The sequence below is a fragment of the Sus scrofa genome, chromosome 1 (assembly GCF_000003025.6).
Source record: "Sus scrofa isolate TJ Tabasco breed Duroc chromosome 1, Sscrofa11.1, whole genome shotgun sequence".
Taxonomy (NCBI): Eukaryota; Metazoa; Chordata; class Mammalia; order Artiodactyla; family Suidae; genus Sus; species Sus scrofa.
The window spans coordinates 18,543,969-18,568,517 of record NC_010443.5 but is presented as its reverse complement, the minus strand read 5'-3'; the positions used below and the strand labels follow the sequence as shown (position 1 = coordinate 18,568,517).

The 24,549-nt window shown below is 38.1% G+C and overlaps 1 long non-coding RNA gene across 6 annotated transcripts in view; it reads right to left on the bottom strand.

The window, feature by feature from the left end:
* Positions 1-24,549, bottom strand: part of LOC102160169 — a 387,345-nt gene that overhangs the window by 332,174 nt on the left and 30,622 nt on the right. The gene's annotated exons all lie outside the window — the stretch shown is intronic.

Here is a 24,549-nt window from a genome sequence, read left to right as displayed (position 1 = left end):
TTATTCTTGAGTTTCAAGAGTTCCTTATATGTTCCAGATACAACATTCTTATGAGATATATGATGTTCAAATGTTTGATTCCATACTGTGGGTCATTTTTTCACTTTCTTGGTTTTTTTGAAGCACAGAAATTTTTACCTTTGATAAAGTCCAATTTGTCTATTCTTTTCTTGTGTTTCTCATGCTTTTCATGTTATATTTTTTAAAGTATTACTTAAACTAAGATCATGAATATTAACTGCTGTGTTTTCTTCTAAGAGTCTAGCACTTTAGCTCTTTGATCCATTTTTGAGTTAATATAGATAGTGTGAGGCAAAGTCCATCTCCATTCTTTTATATATGACTATGCAGATTTCCCAGCATCATATGTTGAAAACACTATTCTTTCCCCTACTGAATTGTCTTGACACTCTTGTTAAAATCAATTGACCATAGATCTCTAGACTTTCAGGCTAAATGTTATGCGATCTATGTGTCTGTCCTTATGCAGGTACCGCACTGTCTTAATTACTGTAGCTTTGTCAGGAAGTGTGAGTCCTCCAAAGTTGTGTTTTACTTTTTCAAGATTGTTTTGGCTATTCTGGGTCCCTCACAATTCCATGTGAATTTTAAGATTAGCTTGTGCATTACTGCAGAAAAGGGAGTCAGAATTTTGATCAGAGGTCACTCTGAGGAGTACTGCCATTAACAATATTAAGTCTTCCCACCAGGAGCATTAGATGTCTTTCTATATTTTAGGTCTTCTTTAATTTCTTTCAACAATGTTTTGTAGTTTTCAGTGCACAGTTCCTTCACTTCTTTGGATACATTTATTTATAAGTATTTTATTCCTCCTGATGCAATTGTAAATAGAACTATTTTTTTTAATTTCAATTTAGGATTTTTATTGCTAATGTACAAAAATATAATGAAATTTTCTATATTCACCTTATATTTTGCAACCTCAGTGAACTCTTTCATTTGCTCTAATACTCTGTGTGTTTGTGTGTGTAATTAGTGATATATATCACTAATATATATATATTTATGGAAAGAGAGAGAGAGAGAATGTCATCTGCAAATAGAGATACTTTTACTTTTTTCCAATCAGGATGCCTTTTTTTTTTTTTTTTTTTTCCCCTGCTTAGCTGCCCTGGCTCATACCTCTAGTACAATGCTGAATAGAACAGGTTAGAGTGGACATCCTTATCTTGTTTCTACTCTTAGAGGGAAAGCATTCAGTCTTTCACCTTGATTATGATATTAGCTGTAGGTTTTTTGTAGATGCCCTTAATTAGATTGAGGAAGTTCCCTTCAATTCCCAGTTTGTTGAACATTTTATCCTGAAATAGTATAGGGTAAATTTTAACAAAAGTTTGCTTTGGGATTTGTCTATGGAGATAATTATTTTTGTCTTGGTTCTCTTAATATGATATATTACATTGATTTTCATTGTTGAAATAATCTTGCTTTCTTGGGATAAATTTCACACTGCCATGGCATTCACTTTTTATATGCTTTGAATTTAATTTGCAAGTATTTTGTTGAAGATGATGGCATATTTATTCATAAGGGATATTGTCTGTAGCTTGCATTTCTGTGATGTTTTGTCTGGTTTTAATATCAGTATAATACTGGCCTCATAGAATGTGATGGGAAGTGTTCTCTTCCTTTTTTTTTTTTTTTTGGCAGGGGAAGGGGATGAGGCATGTGAATAATTGGTGTAAAATAATTCTTTAAATGTTGGTAGAATTCTGAATGACATTTTAGAGCTAATTCTGTAAAGTGTCTGTTCTTTGACATATGTGGCCACTGAAATCTCTGCTCAGTTAGCTCAGGAATCAGCAAATGATTAGGTAAATTTTAAAATTCCTGGAACCGATAAATCTCCAATTCTTTCTTGAGAAGCTTTGTATGCCTGTTGAAGTATGCCTCCAACATTCGATTTACAACTCTGTCTTAGCTTCCACTTTCTGCCTGTGCAGAACTTCAAGGTCAGCCAGAAGTGAGAGTTTAGGGCTTTTTCAGGTTCTTCCTGAGAATGCACACAGCACTACGCATATGCGTGAAATTTTAGATTCCCAGGAACATATCCAAACTTTCCAAAACCCCTAGGGACACCTCATTGCTCAGCTTTTCAAGTTTTTTTTTTTTGAGGGGGAGTTTGGGGGGCTAATCTGTTGTTTGTCCCAATTGTTAACTAGCTTCTCAGGCTTTAAGATTTTTTTTAAATTTCTTAATTTTTGTTTTATTTTTATTAAATTATAGTTGATTTACAGTGTTGTGTCAATTTCTGCTGTACAGCATTGTGACCCAGTCATACATGGATATATATACATTCTTTTTCTCATACAGCTTGATTTTGAAACATTTGCCTGCAAATGTTTCCATAAATGCCTGTTAGGCAGAGGCTTTTAGCACTGGACAAGCTTGAGTCAGATCAAGCTTTTCCAGCTGGGTCTTCCAATGAACCATCTAATAGATCAAATATCACTTCTCTAGGAATGCAGGTTTGGAAGAGCCTGAGCTCTGTGTTGCTCCCTCAAATATTGGGAATGCAGGCTCTTTTTTTCAAGGCTACTGCTGAGTTGGAAGTGGGAGTTTGGAGCCACTATTCTTACTAATATTCAGTAGTTTTTCTTGAATAAATGTTTCCTGGGTTGCTGCAAACCTCTGGTTAATTACCAGAGTTCTGAAAAAAAATAGATTCCATTTTGCCAGTCCCTTGTTGATGTTGCTGTTGCTTTTATGGAAGGATACATTTCTGGATGCTATTTTCAATACATATCACCATCAGTAAGTAGTAAATTAACCTTACCAAAACTGAACTAATGTAATACAGTCAGTTCACTAGTACTGACCATTCAATTTTGTATACTAACAAAGGGGAAAGTATACTAAACTTGATTAATTAATTAATTAAATTTAAAATAAGCAAACGCAAATTAGGCATTTCGACATTTCAGCTATGAAACATGACTGTAGGTAATGACACAGGGATATCTTCTGCAAATATGAAGAACAATTAAATATAAGCACACTTGAGTGACTACTTAGGAGAAACTATTCAATGGCAGCTCTAGGATCTAAAAGCATAAATCAGAATTTTTAAAATTAGGACAACAAATTATAAGACACAGCTAATAAAGTTAACTCATCAAAATGAAAGCTAATGCTCTTTATTAGAAACAGCCTGCATAAGAATATTAAACTCACTTTGTACTTAAACTCTCATCAAGGATGATTGATGATAAAAGAAAAAACTAAGAGGAAACATATTTTTGTGACTGTACTTTTATTTGCTGATCCGACAGAAAACCAAATGTCTACTATACAAAGAATGAGTTCATAACGGAAAAACACCACAGCATCTAAATTGGCTGTACATTGTACTAAGTCAAAAACAAACGAAAATGCTCTCTGTGAAAACAAAGTTGACTTGCTAATTGTATTGGTAACTTTGCATTTTCTTTCAGTTAGAGTTTTATTTTTAAATTCAGTCTCCCCAAGTGAAATGAAGTTTTTTAAAATCATGTATTTCATATTTGTCCTCACAGTAATCGATGAAGCAGATGAGATCAATAGAAGTGTTCTGGGAGACACAGAATTCTAAATTAAATGATAAAGTATGGCTTAAAATGACACAGACTAAGAGCTCTTTCAGTTGGATCTTTCAGTATTAAAAAGCCCACTTTAATTTGATACCTTTTGGGGCAAAGACAACAAAGACATCTAGTTAACGATAGTGCATCGTTACAGAAGGCAATTTAGAAGTGTAAGCAGAGTCAATCCTTTTCTACAAAGTCATCACAAACTCCTAGATTAACTAAAAGGACTACCATTGTCCTTTAAATTGTACCACAGGGCTTTAAAATGCTAATGTCCCTCTAAGAGTTTGACTGTCTCTCAGGTTCATGGATTAATCCTTAATCTCACTTATAAAGACTTTCTGTTGTAATTACAGTTACTTCTACAACACAAACAATTTATTGTCCATTATTTTCTGTGTTTTAACTGCATTTTTTTTATTTAACTAATATGCTCCTGGAGTTCTTATATTTCTATATCACCCTCTTCTCTCCTTTTTTCTTTTACTCACAAAGTCCTCCTCTCCTTTCGCATTCCATCCCAGCTATTTTCTGGGCAACAAGTGCATTAATGCTTTTGAATGCAGTTTAGAAACTCTCGAATCTTCCCTAATTAATTGAAAGAAATGTTTCCACTTTACACTGGTTCTGTCCTGTCTATATATAATTTTGAGACTTCCTCCTATTTCACCCCTCATTTTCAAAAACTCACTGTCCGGTCTTACGTCTATAAAGGTTGCCTATTTTACTGCTCTCAATCCTCATTATCTAGCCACTGAAATTTGAATTCTATCCCAACTAGTCCACTGAAATGGACAGGGATGGAGTGGGACAATTACACAGGTAGTTGCAGATGTTCCAGTAGGGGACCACAGATAGAGAGAAACCTAGGGAACTTTGGGAGACCAAAGTGATCACTCAAGAAAGCTGTCAGAACAAAGCTGGCTCAATTAACTATAAAACCATAAATAAAAGCATGAGCTATGACTCAGGCCATTAAGGGAAAGATAAAATGAGGCCTGCATGCAAGTTCAGCAAGATAATGATCCTTAGGACCAAGGACAGGAACTTAAGGGAAAGATGACATTCCAAAGTAGGAGACCCTCATTACACAGAAACCTGGGGTGATTCAACACATTTTAGCATGTGTTACTGCCCTTCTGCTGATTTGAATAAACACCAAGACAGTCCTAGTTTGACCTCAGAGGGTCAAATACTCTCTTACCTGTTACAAAGGAGGAGCTAATGATGTAAGCCTGATGTCTACCCGAAGAATGAGGAAAAAGGCAGTCTTTTCCCCTTCCCACTTTCCTTGAATTAGAAAAATGTAGCCCACCTAATGATGCTCGGGGCAGAGCTTCTTTGCCTGCCTGCTTTCATCTCTCACAAGCTTCCGATCTTAATAAATCTGTTTATTGCCCATCACTTTGTCTCTCACTGAATTCTTTCTGCACTGAGACACAAAGAACCGGAACATCAGTAAGTCCAGATGCCAGGCAAGTGATTCTAATTAAAAAACCGTGGGTTCAAGTCCCAATCTGGCTATTTGCTGGGTTTGAGTCCTGGCACAAGGGTTTACGTCCCAATCTGTGTTCTGGCTAGGTTCAAGTCATACGTGTTATCGGTTTCAAAACAATTCACATTTTATAGATTTGTCTTATTGGAAATTCCTGTAGCACTTGAAATTGACCAATCTTGTCTTACTAAATGCTCTTTGGCTTCCGTAATATTGCACCCTTTTAATTTTTCTTCTGCTCCTTTGGGCCATGCTGCTCAGCCTCCTCTTCAGTCCCACCTCCTATCTTTATTTCTCCACTGCTTGTTTTCCTAGCAGATCTCCTAAAGACTCACCTCTTTTTACGATATATTCTTCATGTGTGATTGCATCTCTCTCGGTTACAATTTCTAGCTTTAAATTTATGATTCCCAAAGAACCTTTAGCTGGGAACTTTCTCTAGAGCTTCACATCTCCAAATCCAACTGCCTTCTGAATATCTCCATGTGTTTGTCTGACAGGATCCAAAATATAATCCATCAAAAACTGAAATCATTTTTAGCCCCACAGTTTCTGCATCTCCTCTCCGATTCGGGATCCCAGTGATTGCTGCCACAGAAGCAGCAGATGTAGTTGGCTACCTCCCCCACATCCATCCTTGCCCTTTTCTCCTTCCTAATAAAAATGCAGTTGTGTTCAGATTTTCACCTCCCTCCACGAGACACCTGAGCTCTAGCCCTGGTGTGTCTTGGTTGCCTGAAGATACTTTAAATCAATAATGGTGGAATAATTTCCCTTGCCGGTAAATGGTTTGCATGAGCCTATGATAAAATCCTGGACAGTGAGACAAGAGCTGAAGTCGGCTGAGGTGTTTCTGTAAAGGTTTCTCACTCTTAATAAAAGACACAGAAAGAAACTTCCCCCTTTGTTGCCCTTGAATGTTGATGGCCTTGGATTGATACCTGAAAAAATTGCAGGCATATTGTGTTTCCAGGAATATTTGCCTGAGAACAAACACATGACATGATAGAAGACAGAACAAAAGAACGGTAAAGAAGCAGAACTAGAGTCCCCTTCCTCGGGCTGCTCTTCTCTTGAATGATGGTTCAAATCAGTAGTTCTTAAACTTAGTGAGCAAAGACTTCTAAAATAGGTATTGCTCAATTCCACCTCCAGAGGTTTTGATGAAGTAGATCTCTAAGTGGGACTCAAGAATTTGCATCTCTTACATGTTCTCAGGTAATGCCAATACTGCCGGTCCAAGGATTACACTTTGAGAACCACAGGTTTTAATTATAGACCTAGATTTCCTAGTATGGGCAGCCAAACACATTTTAATGGATAAAGCTGGGCACTCTACTGTCAAAACCAGAATCTTATGTCTCATTCCAAATTCTCTCTTCTTTTTGTCCACACATAGACTCAATTCTGAAATGTTACTCATTCTACCTTCTAAATAGTTCTCACCTTTGGAGGCTTTTTCCATGGTGAACACCATTTCCTAGTGCAAACTACTATCATCTCTCCCTGGATCACCACAACAATCCAACAAGCTTGCTGCTCTCACTCTCTCCCCTTTGGCAGTTCACAATGCCATCAAGGAAAGCTTTCCAAAACGGCAAATTTTGTCATTCCTCATTTGCTTAAAACATCACAGGACCACCCCAGGCCTTCTAGTTACAAAATCTATACCTTGAACTGCAGTCCTTGATGCCACATACTGCAGAGTCATTTCTGGTCACTCTGCATCTTACATTTGCCTACACTGGCCTCCCAGAGCATCTCTAGTTCCTTGAGGTCACTGTACTCCTGGCTCCTCTGCACCTTTCCTAGGTTCATATGTTCTTCTGTTCTCTTCCACCCTAGTCCCTTCTCCTTTACTTACATTGCACTTACTTATCTCCCATTAAAGTTTCCCTAGCTCCAATTAAAGTTTCCATTTAAGTGTATCTTCCTCAAGAATTCTCTTCTGATCGCCAAAGTTTGGGTTTGGGACACCTCCTGCAAGCTCTCAGAAAACTCTTTGCTTTCCCTACAATGGCACTCCTTTTCTTGCCTTATAATGAAGGACCCCTCTCCTCATCTGTACTTTTTGGGAGATCAGGGGCTCTGTCTACCTCATCTGCCTCATTCTCACATAATTCTTAGGACCACACTGTCATCATCATCACCATTGTCATCATTTTATCTTCCTCCTCTTCGCCTAGCAAGCAGACACTGAGCTAAGGGTCTTACATACTTAAAGTTCTAACTACCATATTGTGCCTGTGAGGAAACTTAGGTGAGAAGAGATTGAGTATTTCACCCCAGGGGCCAATTAGTAATGAGAAAGCAAGATTTGAACCCAAAGGGAGTCTACCTCTTGAGCTTATGCTCCATTCCTCCTGCTTCTCCATAACAGTGTAACCACATCTGACTTTCCCCTAGAAAACCACCCCCTCTCCACCCAGCCCTTGCCTTCCCTTGCCTGAGATTTCACTTCCATTACCACCCACCCCAACACGCACAGCATACCCGTGCCACACACCCAGTGGCCTGTGGGAAGAGGCTTAATTGTAGTTTGCCAGGGGGGTGCAGACCTGTCACTGGTCCCATTCCCAGTTCACCCAGTTATCTCTTCCCCACTCTCTGGGGAATGATTGCCTAGTGATCTTTTTCGCTGCACAGGGAAGACTGGGCACATATGGGAGAGAAAGGGCTATTGTTTCAAGGATTTCAGTAGGTATGCCCCAATCCAAATTCTGAAAATACTAGGTTCTAAGAGGAAAAATGTGTTAATGTACTCTTTGTTTGATAAATTAATAAAGTTAATGGAGAAACAAATGGAAAATTATTCTGAAATAGAAAAATGAAAAATGCAACCATTTATAAACTATCAAACCCATCTCCCAGTCACACCTGACACTTGCATGCTCCTCTGTTGCTATCCAGCCCCTCTCTGTGGAGTATGGCAAATTCTGTGAGCGCTTGAACACAAGAGCTGTTTTTCATCCCTGGAAGCCCAGCATTGAGAATAGTTCCTGACATAACCATGGTGCCCAAAAAAAGAAATGAGAAAGCAGTTCCGCATATAATCCAATGTTTTCATCAAAGGTCTCTTCCCTCTTAGCAAAATGGTTTAAAAAAAAACTTAGCTGGATAATTTTAAATTTGAGCTTTAATCTGTCTGACCAGATGCTATTGTTAGCTTTTCAGAATTAAAATGGAAAGTTAAGTTGTCCTCTATCCAACCTCCAATGCTCTGAGGCAGACAGATATCCATACTGTCCCCCTGCCCTTATGCTATCCAAATTTCACTCTGCTGCCCTGCATGGCCCCTCTGACCTGTCTTATGTCTCAATCAACTTTCTTCACTCTGGGGCAGCCTGTACACAGACTCTCACTGTATACACAGGCAGGCATGACACCGTTTGGTATTCTCTAGTGACAAGGCTCAGGTCCCCTCATACCATACAGTAGAGCAGAGGGAAGGGTGAGGTGAAGGACAGACTCAGGCCCTACCTGCCATCGCTCCCTCTCATTCCTTATCCAGGCAGTGGCTGCACTTGAGAAGAGAGTGCGCAGATGCCTGGCAGCCTACTGGAGCAATCTAGTCTTGAGAGTGACAAATTTTTTTCTAGTCAGCACTGTGATACTGTGACGAGCAGACTCAGAGCCTCAAAATTAAAGCTTCCTTTAGAAAGAACATCCTGAAGATTGTTTGAACTATATTACTGCCATTCTTTTTAATGCATGGTGACTCAACCCTGTTCATTCATTGCAAACATAAACAGAGCTGATTTTTAAGGGTGTGCCTGGTTAAACATATTGTATACACCCTCTTTATTAAGATTAACACCTGGTTAGAAGCTGCAATTTATTTTGTGCAGTGTTTAGTTTTCACTTAGGATAGAAATGAGAAAGAAGTAGTTAAATAAGGTTGACAGATATCAGATCATCAATGTCCTTCTATATCTTTAGTTTTTACTACAAAGGGCATTATTAGGACAAGTGGCAAAACTTTGAATGGGGTCTGAAGATTAGAGGGCAGTCATGAATCATTGTTAATGTCCTGATTTTGATGGTTGTATTACCATTATCTTGGGCACCTACCATATGCAAAGGACTGTGAGGTATAGGAAAAAAGGACAAGCATTGACCTAGTTTGCTTGCAGTGCAACAGGAGAGACTGGCTACATGTAAAAGATGAAAAATACAAAGTACAATGCCATAAGGGCCAAATACCAGACAGGAACTATGGTTCTCAATATTTTCTTCACCAATAACATTGGATCCTAATACTCCTAATAATCCTGTTGAAGATTTATGGAGGTTTAGACCCAAGTCACTGAGAGCTGAATATAATTCCACCACTCCTTTCTCCTCTATTGAAGGAGAAGGGGTAGAATTATTGTAATATTAGGGTTGGTTTTTTTTTTGGGGGGGTTGCACCTGCAGCATACGGAAGTTCCCAGGCTAGGGGTTGAATTGGAGCTCCAGCTGTTGGCCTATGCCACAGCCACAGCAATACCAGATCCAAGCTGCATCTGCAACCTACCCTGCGGCTCATGGCAATGCCAGTCCTTAACCCACTGAGTGAGGCCAGGGATCAAACCTGCATCCTCATGGATACTAATTGGATTGTTCATTTCTGCTGAGCCATAATGGGAACTCCTAATATTAATTTTGAATTTATTCTAATTTAATTTTCAAAGGTAAATGATACACCATCTTGGGGGTGTCATCTCTACATAATTCATCTCTAAAACAGTTTATTATACTCTCTCACTATAACTCAAATTAATAAATTTGAGTAGGGTTAAGTTTTAAATGAGGCAACAAGTGCAATTACCACCCCTCCTGAATGTCCCCTCCCTAAGAAGTATTTTCTGCCCACTCTATCTCTAAAAGCAACAGCCACAAACCTTACCTGTTTGGGAATTTTAATGGTTGCCATTAAGCTATTTCTCAGTAGCTCTTTCCATATGTACCAATAAACACTGTGATAAAAGACTCATGGACAGTTCTCCAGTTTAACACATATTCTCCCACAACTGTGGAATGTGTTAGATGGTGAGAAGAATGCAGTTCCTTTAGATGTTTATGGTTTAGAAGAGGGAAGTGATAAACATGAGTAAACTCTGAAATACAAAAAATGTGCAAACTCCCTTCCTCTCCATCCCACAACAAGATGCAGGATTTTTCATCATCTCACCTTCTCAAGTAACCAACTTATAACAGAATTCTCCCCCACCAAATCCACTCCACAAGCAGGAAAATTTTGCTTCCCATGTTTGAGAAAGTCAACTTTTTAGGGGTCAGGGAGATGCATGTTGTGGTGACGGCAGTTCTCCTTATTTCCCTAAGTCTATTTCCACATACATAAATCCACATGCAAAACTACCACCTAGCTTGGAGACTGGACTAAAAGCAACGATGCACATGGAAGCACCTGCATTCAAGAATTTCTCCCAGCTCTCTTCTCTGTTTCTCTCGAGATGGGTAGGTCTAGGTCTAGGAACACAGTGGACAAATAAAAAGGATCTGATGAAAACAGAAAAAAAAAAAAAAAAGAAGAAGAAGAAGGGAAGGTTAAAAGACCTCACTCTTCCACCACAGCTTTTTGCACTCCTAACCCCAGCTGATTTCTCCAGCTCTCACTCTTAGAGAACAGAGAAAAGGCTCTCTGATGCTTGGTCTGTGTCTGCCCTCCCCCCATCAGGAGTACTGAGCATCTGGTTATCTCTTCAGGTCCTTTCAGTTTCCTGAGTGTGAGAGAGGGCAGGCTTACTCAAATTAAGTTGATACTAATCTTCTTCCTGGAGATCTACATATCTCTGAATTGGCATCTTCTCAGAATCCTCCACATTCCTTATCTCTGCACCCTCCAGTGCTGGACTCCAAACCATGATCCAGTGTGGGGGGAAGACTCCTCTACATTTCCTGTCTAGCCTCCTAAAGAATCTGGAGCCTCCCTGATACCAAGGCACCCTCTTGCTCCAGTCCCAGGTGCAGTTCTGCTCAAGGCAGATGGATGGGCCGGATGCTGGGACTACGTAAGAAAAAGGTGGAACAATCACGTCTCATCTTTTCAAACTCATCTGCAAACCAATTTTCAGTCCTCAAATCTTCTTTTCCTCTTATATCCACCTTCACCACACACAAGAGTTACTTCTATGATGTTTCCAAATGGTCGACCCCCCTAAGCCCTTCACATTCTTCTTCTGACATCACAAATGCTAAATGAACCCTCCTTTGAGACAGGCATCAAAGAAAAGGGAGAGACAGAGAGATGAAACCAGGAGGAAGATGAGAGCTGGGAATACTCATGTGACATCAAATTTTGATTAGTCGCAAGCGTAACTCTCCCTCCCCTTTGCATTCCCCTGGCATCATCCCCAGACCCCCACGCAGGCACAGACCAGTTCTCCATTCTGGAGGAATGTCCCCCTCCCAATGGGGCAACCGTGGAAATAGTGCATAAATAGTCTAGAGTCATTTTCAATGAAACAGTTTAAGAAGGAATTGATCAAGGGCTTATCTTTGCCTTCCTCAGAAGTTTCTGGATGCCACCTCAGGCACTAATGACAGAAGATTTTACATAGTTTTTTGAGCCAGGTTTCTCTATGGTCCATTAGAATCTTATTCCAGCTATTTTAACATCTTGATTTTGATATTATGTGCTATTTTAAGGGACACACAGAGTTTGGTTCATTAGGTTGGGAAAGAAAATCTTACGTTCTACCGTGTTTTGGTGGTATATTCCACAAAGCTTATCCATCCTTCATCTATTTTGTTTTTCTAGTAGAAACAAAATATGTATGAAATTAAAACATAATAAAATACCAGCCTATATAACACTATTTTGGGAACCTCATACTTGGAGCCAAGGTACATGAGTTCCAGTCCTCACTCTATTAATAAACTACTACTTGCCATGCAAATTTGGGGGAACACTGACCTGTCCCCCTCATGAGGTTGTCCTAAGGATCAGATTAGATGATATGTAAAAATAGGTTGACTAAATATAATATGCAGTATAAAAATAAGGTGTTATATTTAAAGAACTAAAAAAAATAAGAAGATAAACACAAAGCCTGTGTGAAAATGAACATGTGAGACTGCTTTTTGCTTAGAATTGCCTATTTTCTCTAAATACTTTAAAAGACCTTTGGAGTAGGGAAAAGTTTATAAATCTTAAATGGTCCTTTTTAGAAGTCCAGAAGGTTCCTCTTCTATCATGTGGTATTTGGATTATAACTGTAAGTAAATCTAACCCAGGAGGTGCTAGACTATATTTTTGGTTATTTGGCCAAATCAAAAATTGAAATTCAAACTATTTTCTCTGGATAATTTGGTCAATTATTTCTTAGAACTATTTAGAAATAAAGTCTGGTAGACCAAAAGACCAACTGATTGTCGACTAACAGACTAAAATCATTGGTGTAGGGAGCCTCGTTGGATAACTCAAAGTGTCTAGGAGGAGGTGGGCTCCATTCATTTTTTTTCTGTGCACATAGCTCAGTGTATACCTCTCAGGCTTTTACAGCACTGAGGTAACACAGGAGAATGAGATTCGTACCCAACTTGCTGGCCTTTGTCCTGAAGCACAGAATAATCACAGAAGCCTTACACTGAATTATTATTTTATTTTATTTCCTATGGTAAACCTTACATTTATTATCAGAAAGCCACTGTATAATGCCCTTTATTCTTTTTTCTGACCACAATCATTGCAGGCACAAGTTCCCAGGCCAGGAATTGAACCCACACCACAGATGTAACCAGAGCCACAGCAGTAACAATGCTGGGTCCTTAACCTGCTGAATCATGCGGGAACTCTACTGTTATTTTTTTTAATGTGATACTCATAGTCTCAGTACTACTTATTGTACCATATTTTCACACAATTAAAAAAGGATAAAAACTTTTTTGATATAAATAACAAAGATCAGTTTGTTCAAGACACATAGGGTGGATGAGTTTTCTTTCTTTCTTTTTGTCTTTGTGCCTTTTCTTGGGCCGCTTCCCACAGCATATGGAGGTTTCCAGGCTAGGGGTCCAATTGGAGCTGTAGACACTGGCCTACGCCAGAGCCACAGCAACATCAGATCGGAGCCGGGTCTGCAACCTACACCACAGCTCACGGTATTGCTGGATCCTTAACCCACTAAGCAAGGCCAGGGATTGAGCCCGCAGCCCCATGGTTCCCAGTCGGATACGTTAACAACTGCTCCACAATGGGAACTCCGGCATGGGTGAGTTTTCTAAAAGGTTTATTTTCTTTCATATGTTCTTAGCAGGCTGGCCAAGAAAATTTATAAATACTCCACCAAGTCACATTATATTACAAGTCATTTGATTACTGGGAGCTGGCATGTAGAGCAATGAAAAGGTAGTTTACAAAAATTAAATGCTGAGCAGGTTGCACCGAGACATGAAGCAAATATAAACACGAATCCTAGGATTTTATCATAAGGAATTTGTCTTTTTTTTCCAGCTTCTAGCACACTGTCTGATCATAGTAACCACTCAATAAATACATGTTTAACATAGTCTGGTAAAATAGAAACAGCCAGAGAAAATAACAAGATGTGAGTATGGATTATGGTAAGTTTTCTTCTTTGGTAACCTTTTCCTTTCTTTTCCAGAAGCCAGAAGTGTTTTCCCTACAGATAATTCACGCCAGCAATTCCTTTACAACAAATTTCCAAGTAACTATAATTCTCTTTAAAAGGTTGTATAGAGAAAGTCACTGTCCACAGTGATTAGAAAGCATTTTGATAAGACAGACCACAGTTTTTTTGAAAAGGATATCAGGAAACCCAAGCCCTAAACAATAGGCTCTTACCCCAGAACTGCTTCTTACAAAAGGATTTTCAGGGATGAACAATCACCAAGGAAGAATAAACTAAACACACAACCATTTTTCAGAGCGAGTTATTTTATATTCTGATACTGTTTATATGTTAGACATTCTCTAATCACTAACTCTTCAACATACACACTGAAAAATAAACCTCAAAATTTCCTTTTTCTAGATAAAATATAAAATCGAGGCTAAGAATCCACACTAACTGTGGGACTGATTCATCCAATGACATTGCGAATTCTTTCATTTTCTCCACATCTCCCTATGAAGTGTTGTAAGTGAAGACGAATTTTCAACTTGTATGTAATTATAAATTTAGGGGATGTGGTAGACACAAATGACAAATCTGAATTAAAATGAAAATATAGACACAAGGTCTGGAAAGCATTACTCACCTTTTTCTAATCTAAGTGGATGTGTCATATGTTGCAAGGCCAGGAAGGAAACAATGCTATCATGCTATGATCAGAACCCAAAGAAGTTAGAAGCCTTTGGCCAGACAGGTATGGGCAAAAACCACCCAAAGGAAGACTTTTCTAAGCTTTGAAAATGCTGATGCAAGAAATAAAGAGCACAAAATACAACTGAGATAGAAAAATCAAAGATGATGGGTCTGAGAGACAATAATATGAGGAAGCTATGAAAGAGTGAGAAAGTAGAGAAGGAAAATCAAAGATAAATGTGTCCATTCTGAATGCCACTCAGCCATAAAAAAAGAATGAAATAATGCCATTTGCAGCAACATGGATACAACTAGAGATTATGAAACTAAGTGAAGTAGGAAAGAGAGAGATAAATACCATGTGATACCACTTATGTGTAGAATCTAAAATATGATACAAATGTACTTATCTATGAAACAGAAACAGACCCACAGACATAGAGAACAGACTTGTGGCTGCCAAACGGGAAGGGGATGGGGGATGGATTGTGAGTTTGGAATTAGAGATTGAATAAACAACAAGGTCCTCTTGTGCAGCACAGGGAACTATATTCAATATCTTGTGATAAATCATAATGGGAAAGAATATGAAAAAGAATATATATATAACTGGAACACTTTGCCGTACAGGAGAAATGAACACATTGCCAGTGAACTAAACCTCTGTAAAAGAAATTTTTAAAAATAGATGTCCATTCCAAAGAGAAATTCCTGGGACCAAAAACAATGATCCTATCTACTACACAGCCAGCAAAACCCTTCTTAGCATATCTTTCTTAGCAAGAGTTTACCTTCTCGTGGCCCTTTGTCCCCAGCCCCTGCCACTGCTCATGCTATTTATTTCACCCCATGTCAACCGAATATGGAACCCTTAGTATCAAGCATCATCATCAATTTTCTTAAAAATAACATTCATCCTCAACATTTCTGAGTTTACTAGAAACCTACTGATGATCTTAATCATCAGGGATGACTGAGAGAAGAACAAATGAAGAGATAGAAATCCACTTCACATTACATTCTGCCATTTCACTGGCCTCATTCCATCTTCCTATCTTCTCTTTCACTTCAGGATTGAAACACAAAATCTATTTTCCTATCTCACTTCAATTATCTTAGCAATGCCACCGAAACTTTTGCATCAGCAGAAACTAAGCCTCTGGGTATATGTAGAAGGAGGGGAAAGTTGTAGAGGCTGACTTTCTACCAAAAGTGGTCAGTGCTTTCTTCCATACAAAGTAGGACAGTGTGAATACCATGTTTTCACTTCATGACAAATACCAAACTTCTTAGGAACTGTATGCAGTCAGTAAGATCTTATTTTCAAAGAACATCTATGAATATAAAATGCTTATGGTATGATAAATAAGGCATAGGATAAATATATGATATTAACAATTCATACAAAAGTCATAGATATTTATAATTTTAAAAGCGACAAGAAAAATACAAGAAAATATTTAAAGTATCTCTGAAGAGTGGGTGGGAAGGTAGATAATTACTACTTTCCTCTTTAGAGTCTTCAGTAGATATTTTATCATGAAGAGGAATTGTTTTTTAAAATCAGAAAGAAAAATATCATCCTTATTTTTAAAGATGTCTTAGGGTCATGCTAAATAAAACTGTTTTAATGGGCAAGTGATATCTGGTTATTTAGAGTTACAGAAAGCAGGTGAAAGCATTGCAAGTTTCCCTTTAAATGTGAAATACCTATTTTACTTGTCCTTGAAACCCAAGCCATTTGATTTTTTGATATACTACTAATTTGATTTCTCCTTTGGGAACTCAATGTTTTGCAGAATTTAAGTGATACTTTAGCTGAAAAGAAAGAGAAAAAGAAATTATAAAAATAATATGAACTAGAGATACAGTTGCATGTTTTTTAACTATTTCTCTCAATAAAAAATTTCATTATGAAGGATTTAACCAAGTTTTTTTAGTTTGAGGACTTGGCTATGATCCTCTGAAGTTAGCTGAAATGAGGAGATTCTACTTGAGGGCCACCTTTTTAAAAGTTGCTTTCTAAACATAAGCTCTATTATGATGGCTGTGTAGTTACAGGAATTAGTCTCTTTAAATGAATTTCACAAGAGCTGAAGACACAAGGCTATAACCACAACTTCTCGTCCTACCACTGAAATGGAGATCCAACATACTCTGCTTAAATCCTGCACTAACTTATTAGCGACTAACTGGGTATCTTTAATTTTTAGAATAAACTTATTAATAACACCGCCATTGATTCATTTATCCACATAGTCAGCAAATAATGCAGGTGCACTAATACATGTCAGGCACTGTGTTCGGCTCTGATGAAAATGAGATGAATAAGAAAAGTCCCTGCCCTTAAGCACTTCATATCCTATGAGAGTCATTCAAGATACTGGTGGGAAACCAAAGTTACACAGTTCTTTTTTGCCTAAGGTTTTTAATTACAATTAATGCTTACATTTTACCTCTGAAAAAATATTATTGCTTTGAAGGGATCATGCCCAACTTCTTTCTATGGCCTTTCTTTCTTCTTTCTTTCCTCTCCTTCTCCCTTCCTTTCTCTCTATAAACTCTACACCTACACTGTGCACTTCAGTAGCCACTAGTCACGTGTGACCCACTGAGCACATGAAAAGCAGCAAGTTGAGAATAAAGTACACACTTCATTTCAAAGACTTGGTAATGAAAAAGAATGTTAACTATCTCAATAATTTTTTTCCCATTCATTACATTTTGAAATGATAATACTTGAGATATGGTAGGTTGAATAAAATATATTATTAAAATTAATTTCACCTTTTTTTACTTAATTAAGCTGGTTAAATTTTTCAAATTATATGTGACTCATATTATACCCTAGCACATGTGCATTGCACTAAATGGACTCTTGCTTTGGGGGGAAACAAACAGAGACGCTTACCAGGTCTCACGGTATATTTGTATAAAACATAATGACATCTGCTTGAGTTTTGGTAGTCAGATATAAGGGTTTGCCCATGAGAAGAAGCACACAATATTTAGTTTAAAAAGAATCATGTATCAGCACTATTAGTTTTCATGAATATTGTGATGACTATAAAATATAGCAGAAAAAAGCACTTACCTCTAACTTTTGTCTTTGGGAGGAGGTTGGGAAAGAAGTTCTTTTCTACCTTGGTAACTTGCTTCATATTATTGAAAACAAGTACTTTACTTATAAAACTCATCAACAGACACATACTTACAGGCTTTATAATTTACATCCCTCATAGGATTATTAGATATTTTAAGTATAAATTCTACATACATATAGATATGTTTTTATACCTTCATTAAAGAAGAGCCTCTTATTATATACCAAATGACCAAGACAATTATAATAATGAAATAGAACTTTTATTTTCTCTTTAAGTGTTGAAGAAATCAAATTCTCCATTTGCTATGATTCAGTTAGTATTTGTAGTTTCTAGATTAAGCATATGGAGTTTAATGAAATGTCACAAAATTTTAAGACTCGTCATACATAAAATAGACAAATTTTAGCAAGACAATTATTAGAATATCTCTTTGTTATATGTATTATTCAATTTTTATAGAAGGAACAGTCAAAAATTTAAACTCAAATTTGTTTTTTTAAAAAATATTGGAGTGTTGGAGTTCCCATTGTGGCTCAGCGGGTTAAGAACCCGACTAGGATCCATGAGGATGTGGGTTCGATCCCCAGCCTCGCTCAGTGGATTAAGGATCCGGCGTTGCTGTGAGCTGTGGCGTAGTTTGCAGATGTGGCTTGGATCCTGCACTGCTGTGCCTGTGGCATAGGCCAGCAGCTACAGCTCTTATTCAATCTCTAGTCTGGGAGCTTCCATGTGCCACAGGTGCGGCCCTAAAGCATACACAGCTTTCCTACGCCAACAGCCTCCAACAGGGGCACACCTGAAGCCTTCCCTCTCATTCCATATAAAGCTTTCTAGCACCTCTGCCAATCTCTGAGTCTCTGCCAAACACAAGAAATGGTGGATGACTCCTTTGCTATAACAAGCTCTGAATAAATAATCTTGGCTTGTTCTCATTTGGTTAGTCTGTGTTTATTTCCACCTGTAGCGGGTAATGATAGCTTTCATGCTTAATAGCATTTATTGTAATGAAGCAGTTAGCAATTTAACTCTAGCATATGTTTGGCTAATGTGTATTTATTTTTAATTTACTGAATTAAGTAAATAATTTAACCAATAATTATTTATTTTAGCATTAAAATTTCAGTTGGACTTGTTTCCTTTACAGAACAAGTTGTGGCTCCAGTAAAAATGGAATTTAGCCTGCTTAAGGAAAATAGTCACAACTTTATTCATTTCCAAAGTTAGCAATAAAAGCAAACTTTTCAACAGTAATTTATGAGTTCTGCACATAAGGATGAGTCATCACCAAAGGGTGTTTTATGTCGTGAAAAACAATGCTCATATCTGTACAGACTTTTAACCTAATTTGCTTAACAAAAGGATGTTAAATCTGAAAATGTAATTAATTTTATTATGGCAAAAGCATTTGGTAAGTGGAAGAAAACGGCATGATGCTTAGAGCAGTAGAATTCTAAGTCATCATAGGTTGAAACGGGATGTGAGTTCCTCGATACCTTCTCAGTCCTTAGAGTAAGCTGTTTATGAGGTCTGTGACGTGAAGACATGTTCACATTCAAACCATGAATAAGGGTAAGTCATTTTGAGGACAGATAAAGTAACTGGTAAATTCTAATTCCAGTGTTTTCTGTTTTCTACAGGTAGTAGCAAAGCCATTTCCAAATTGCAGCCAATTATTCCTCTCTCCTCCACTGGGTACACATCTTCCTCCAGACTTCCAAATTGTTCCCAAAGTAATTTCTTCAGCCTTTCCCTTCTCCCATTCTGCCAGAAATCTCTCAAGGTGTAGATGTGAGGTTCTCCAGCAGAATCATCAAAAGGTGCCTGTCAAAATGCAGACTCCTGAGCTCTGCCCCAGACCTTTGAATCAGAATCTCAGGGAGTGGGGCCAGAGGAATGTGCATTTTCACAAGCTCTCTATTGCATATCTCATATTGAGAATTACTGTTTAAAGCAGCTGTCTACCTAGACACACTACTGTATATAAATAGATAACTAACAAGGACCTACCATATAGTACAGGGAACTATACTCAATATTTTGTAATAACCTATAAAGTAAAAGAATCTGGAAAAGAATATATGTGTGTGTATAACTGAATTACTTTGCCATACACCTGAAACTAACATAATATTGTAAATCAACTACACTTCAATTAAAAAAAAGCATTTGTCTACCTCATAAATCTCATCAAATCTCTTAGATTCACAGATAGTCTGATAATGACAATATAATATCTATCTATCTATCTATCTATCTATCTATCTATCTATCTATCTACCTGCTTTTCAGGGCCACATCCATGATATATGGAGGTTCCCATGCTATGGGTCAAATTGGAGCTGTAGTTGCCAGCTTACACCAGCCACAGCAACACGTGATCCTTAACCCACTGAGCCAAGGCGGAGATTGAACCCGAGTCTTCACGGGATACTAGTTGGTTTTGTTACCACTGAGCCATGACAGGACCTCCTGGTTTCTTTAAACTTCTGATAAAAAATATTTATTAGTTAACTCACTGTATACCCACAGCTCAAAAAAAAATAAAACCAAATTTCTCATATTTGCTACAAAAGCCATCAGAACTATGTCTCCTAGTTACCAGCTATTTTAATACTTAAAAGTAAGTCATCCTTGGCTTTTGCCCTCTCACTGTAAATGAGATTTGTCACTAATCAAGAAGCTTCTTCTTTCATTAAGCATCTGATTGTAGCCAAATCCATCTTTATGTCAATAATTATTACCTCAGCACCTACTATGTGGTAGGAAATGGTAATATATAGCTGAATTAGACCTGACTCTTGCTTTGAGATACTTAACAGCCTAACTAGCATGAGAGGCCAATAAGTCTCTATGTTGAGTGCTATGGTTGTAAACACATCAAAAATTCTGAGAGTATACAGATGGTGAACCAATTAATGATTCCTACAGGGTTTGTGAAAGGTACAGAGAAGAGGTAAAACTTAAGCTGGTGTTTTATGAAAGTAAGTAGTTCACCAGGCAGAGAGCGAGGAAAGGACATTCAACAGAGAAAAACAGGAGCAAGAACACAAGGCTATAAAAGCAGGTTGGATAGAATAGTTCTTTTCCTGGTACGTGCTGGGGAATGATTCAGGTGTAATCAAATAGGCAGGCTATGCTCAGCTATAGTGTCTTGTGTGAGGTGCCCAATAGTTTGCATTTGTTCTATAGGCATTGAGAGTCACCAAAAGGGCTCTGCTTTCTTTTATATTTTTAATTAATTATATTTATGAAAAATACATAAGTGGACATTTAAAAGTCAAATATTATTACAAGGCTTAAAATAAAATCCATATGTTCTCTGTTCCAACCCTATCCAGGCCCAAGTCCTGTTCCCCTCAGGCATCCACTCTCCTTACTTTAAAGTTGTTCTTCTTACTTGCTTCCATATTTCAAAATAATATGGAGCACTGAAGAAATTTCACTGCGAAATCAAAAAATATCAGTATCTTTGAGTCTTTTCTTTAGGCTGATCTCTTCTACAAAGAGGAATTCTCTGGTCTCCTGATGGAGGGAGGAAGTAGAACCAGCTTAGACTATTACTTATACAAACTCTGATTCAATCATCTTGGTTCTGCCTACTTGAATTTTCCCTGGACCACAATTTCTGATACTCAACATGCCCAACAGACCTCCTGTGATGTGAAGTTATTATTTACTATCAAATAAATAACTGCATTAATTTTAGCTTTATACTATGAAGATTACAAGTAACTTAAATTGTATATAGCAACCTGACCTAGTTTCTATGAGACAGAGGGGGAAACTGGAAAGAGCTGGCATGAAGGTAAAGACTAAATGCTGAAGTCTTCTAGCGTAGAAGTCAGTAAGCCGTGGTCAAGAGGCCAAACCTAATTCACCACCCATTTTGTAAGGCCCATGAGCTAAGAATGTTTTATATTGTGTAAGAAGTATTTAAAAATCCAAAGATGACTACCATTTCATGATGCACATAAATTATATGAACTTCTAATTTTATGTTATTACTTTTTTTTTTAGGCCACACCTGTGACATATGGAGGTTCCCAGGCTAGGGGTCTAAATGGAGCTACAGCTTCTGGTCTACACCACAGCCACGCCAGATCTGAGTCACGTCTGCAACCAACACCACAGCTCACAGCAATACCAGATCCTTAACCCACTGAGCAAGGCCAGGGATCGAACCTGCAACCTCATGGTTCCCAGTCAGATTCGTTTTTGCTGTGCCACGATGGGGACTCCCTATGAACTTCTAATTTTAGTGCTCATATAGTTTTATCAGAGTCTTACCATGTACAATTTTTACATATTGTCTATGGCTGCTTTCATGCTACAGCTGTGTGATTCAGCAGTTGTGCAAAAATTACATGGCTTTCAAAGCCTAAAATGTTTACTATCTGACTCTCTTTACAGAAAAAGTTTGCTGATTCTTGTTCTAGAACAGTTAGTTTGGGTGATGCAAACAGCAGTAGGTAAGAGGATTAAACCTAGGTAGTTGGGTAACGAACATAGATCAGTGGTAGAGAAATTGGGAGGAAAGGAATTAAACCTATGGGTTTTTTTTTTTTTTTTCTGTTTTTGTGTGTGTGTGTGTTTTGTTTGTTTTTGTTTTTGCGATTTCTTGGGCTGTTCCCACGGGATATGGAGATTCCCAGGCTAGGAGTCGAATCAGAGCTATAGCCGCTGGCCTACGCCAGAGCCACAGCAACGCCGGATCCAAGACGAGTCTGCAACCTACACCACAGCTCACGGCAACACCGGATCCTTAACCTACCAAGCAAGGCCAGGGACCGAACCCGCAACCCCACAGTTCCTAGTCGGATTCGTTAACCACTGAACCACAACAGGAACTCCTAAACCTGTTTTTCGTCCCAAGTTCTTCCTTTAATTCTTTCTAATAGTCATCATTCTTTCGGTTAATATTAGGTCATACAGTATTAACCCTGAGAAAATTTAAATTGCTAATGTTTCTCCATGGAACTTTCCATTCCAGCTTCCCACCTCCCCTCTTCTACATCATTATTATCTATATCACTTACCAATATATCTTTAATTGTCTGCATATTTACATGTACATGGACTGTTCCTCGAAAAAACTGTACACTCCTAGTGGTTTAAAAAAAAGGCGGGGGGTGGGGGTGGAAGGGTGAGGATACTTTACTCTCTTTTGTATTCTTGTTTTTCTAAGACCCAGAATAAGATCCTTAACCAAAGTGCTCATGACAGTTTAAGGTGATGTGTTGAGCATTATTTGCACTTTTTTTTTTCTCAGGGAAAAGAAAATGAGTGTCACCAAAAAATTATTTCCATGTACTAACAATTCCAACAAGATAGATTTTGATGGAGCTGAACCTTTTAGATGAAAAGCACAGTCTGGGAATTTGGAAAGTAACCAACAGAACATGTTTCTTTGGTTGAACAGTTGACAAAAAGAGACCCTTAGGGCTCTCTTGATTACTCTCTTGATTGAGGCAGGTATCCTTGGGACCCCCCCTCTCCTCCCCAACACCCCAACACACATACACCTCAATCATCCCATCCTGCTATATTCAGAATGAGAGAGAAAACTTCGTGACAGGGAAATAAAAGTAGAGACGCTTTCAAATGAGCATGTGCTAAGACATACAGTGAAAAGAAAACAAAATCCAAAAATACTTCAGGCCCATGCAGCTCGCATCTCTAAATTTCGCCCAGGATTCTGAGGAAAGAGTGAAATGCAGTTTTCATTTAATTCAATAAGACACCCATTTGGCAGGGTTAACCTTTTCCCTCTTGTGTCTTCATTGTGGCTTAGTTGATACAAATTGCTTTCATTAGGGCATTAACGGGCTTCTGGCTGGTAGTCTCAGATGGAACCTGTGGCGGTAGTTCAGTACACGAGTGATCGAGATGCTGTTAACGGTGGTTTAACATTAGGAAGGAAAGGAAACAGGCTTATAAATAATTGCTTAAAGGTTCTGTCTGAATGGAAATTCTGGAAGCTTAGGAGAGCTTAAGATCACACGCCATTCTGGTCTAAGATGAAATCATTGAAGACATTCTCCAACCTTACTCACTGACATCATCTATATATTGCAGGAAGGAAGCCTTGGTCTATTTGATACTCTGATGTGACCAAGTAAGGCAAGTCGGGAGAAAAGGAAAGGGAAGGTGCTGCATGGGCTCAAAGATTTGCCAAACAGCATGCCAAAGGCTCTGAGACAGACTTTAAGGAATGATAGGAGGGAAGAAGCAAGTTTTCGGAAAGAATAATAACAAGCATTTTAAAATCTCATCACCTCTTCCCCCACAGTGCCAGTCAACTGATGGTGCAGAGATACCAAACTGCTTTGGAGACAGTTCTCCTAGCATGGCTCACAACACAGAGGCCAACATATTTGTTTGGTACTTTGCTAGTAATTTTAGAATTCAAATATGAGGAAACATTTCCTCAGGAATCTCGGTAACCCCATGCAGATCACAGATACAATGATGAATACATTGAGCATCCTTCATCTCCATAACTTTGAACATCCTTCATTGCCCAAACCATGTACTAGGTTGTACATTACAATAACAAAGCAGAGAACACAGCATGTAGTAGGTGCCTGGTATCTTCCCAAGGAATGAATGGATGAACGAACAGCTAAATAACTAGAGGTCTGGGTGTATGGCTGCACAAATTCTGCCAGTGCAGATAAAACAAAGCATAAAGGAGATTTCACGCATCACGGATAAAGGCAAACATTTTAAAGACTAGGTCCAGAGCAGGTTTGATTATAGACGTCTGTATCGGAGACGCATTTCTAATTATGATAAAAATATCAGCAGCACATTAGACATTTCTTATTCATCAGACATTACCAAATTAGTGTCTGTTCTTGTGGTTACTCTGATAGATCCTGTTTCTTGAAGAATCAATGATTTCATCCTTGGAGAGAAAGGGATTTGCGATATTGCTATGGCCTCTTTCTTCTATTCATTTGAGTAACATTTTAATCTCTGGAATAGTACACATTAATCATGGCATGAAAATCTTTCTTTTTGTCATTGTGTGGTGCGACTTGCATCTAGAATTTGGAAAACACGCTATTCTACATGAGAGTCAAGGA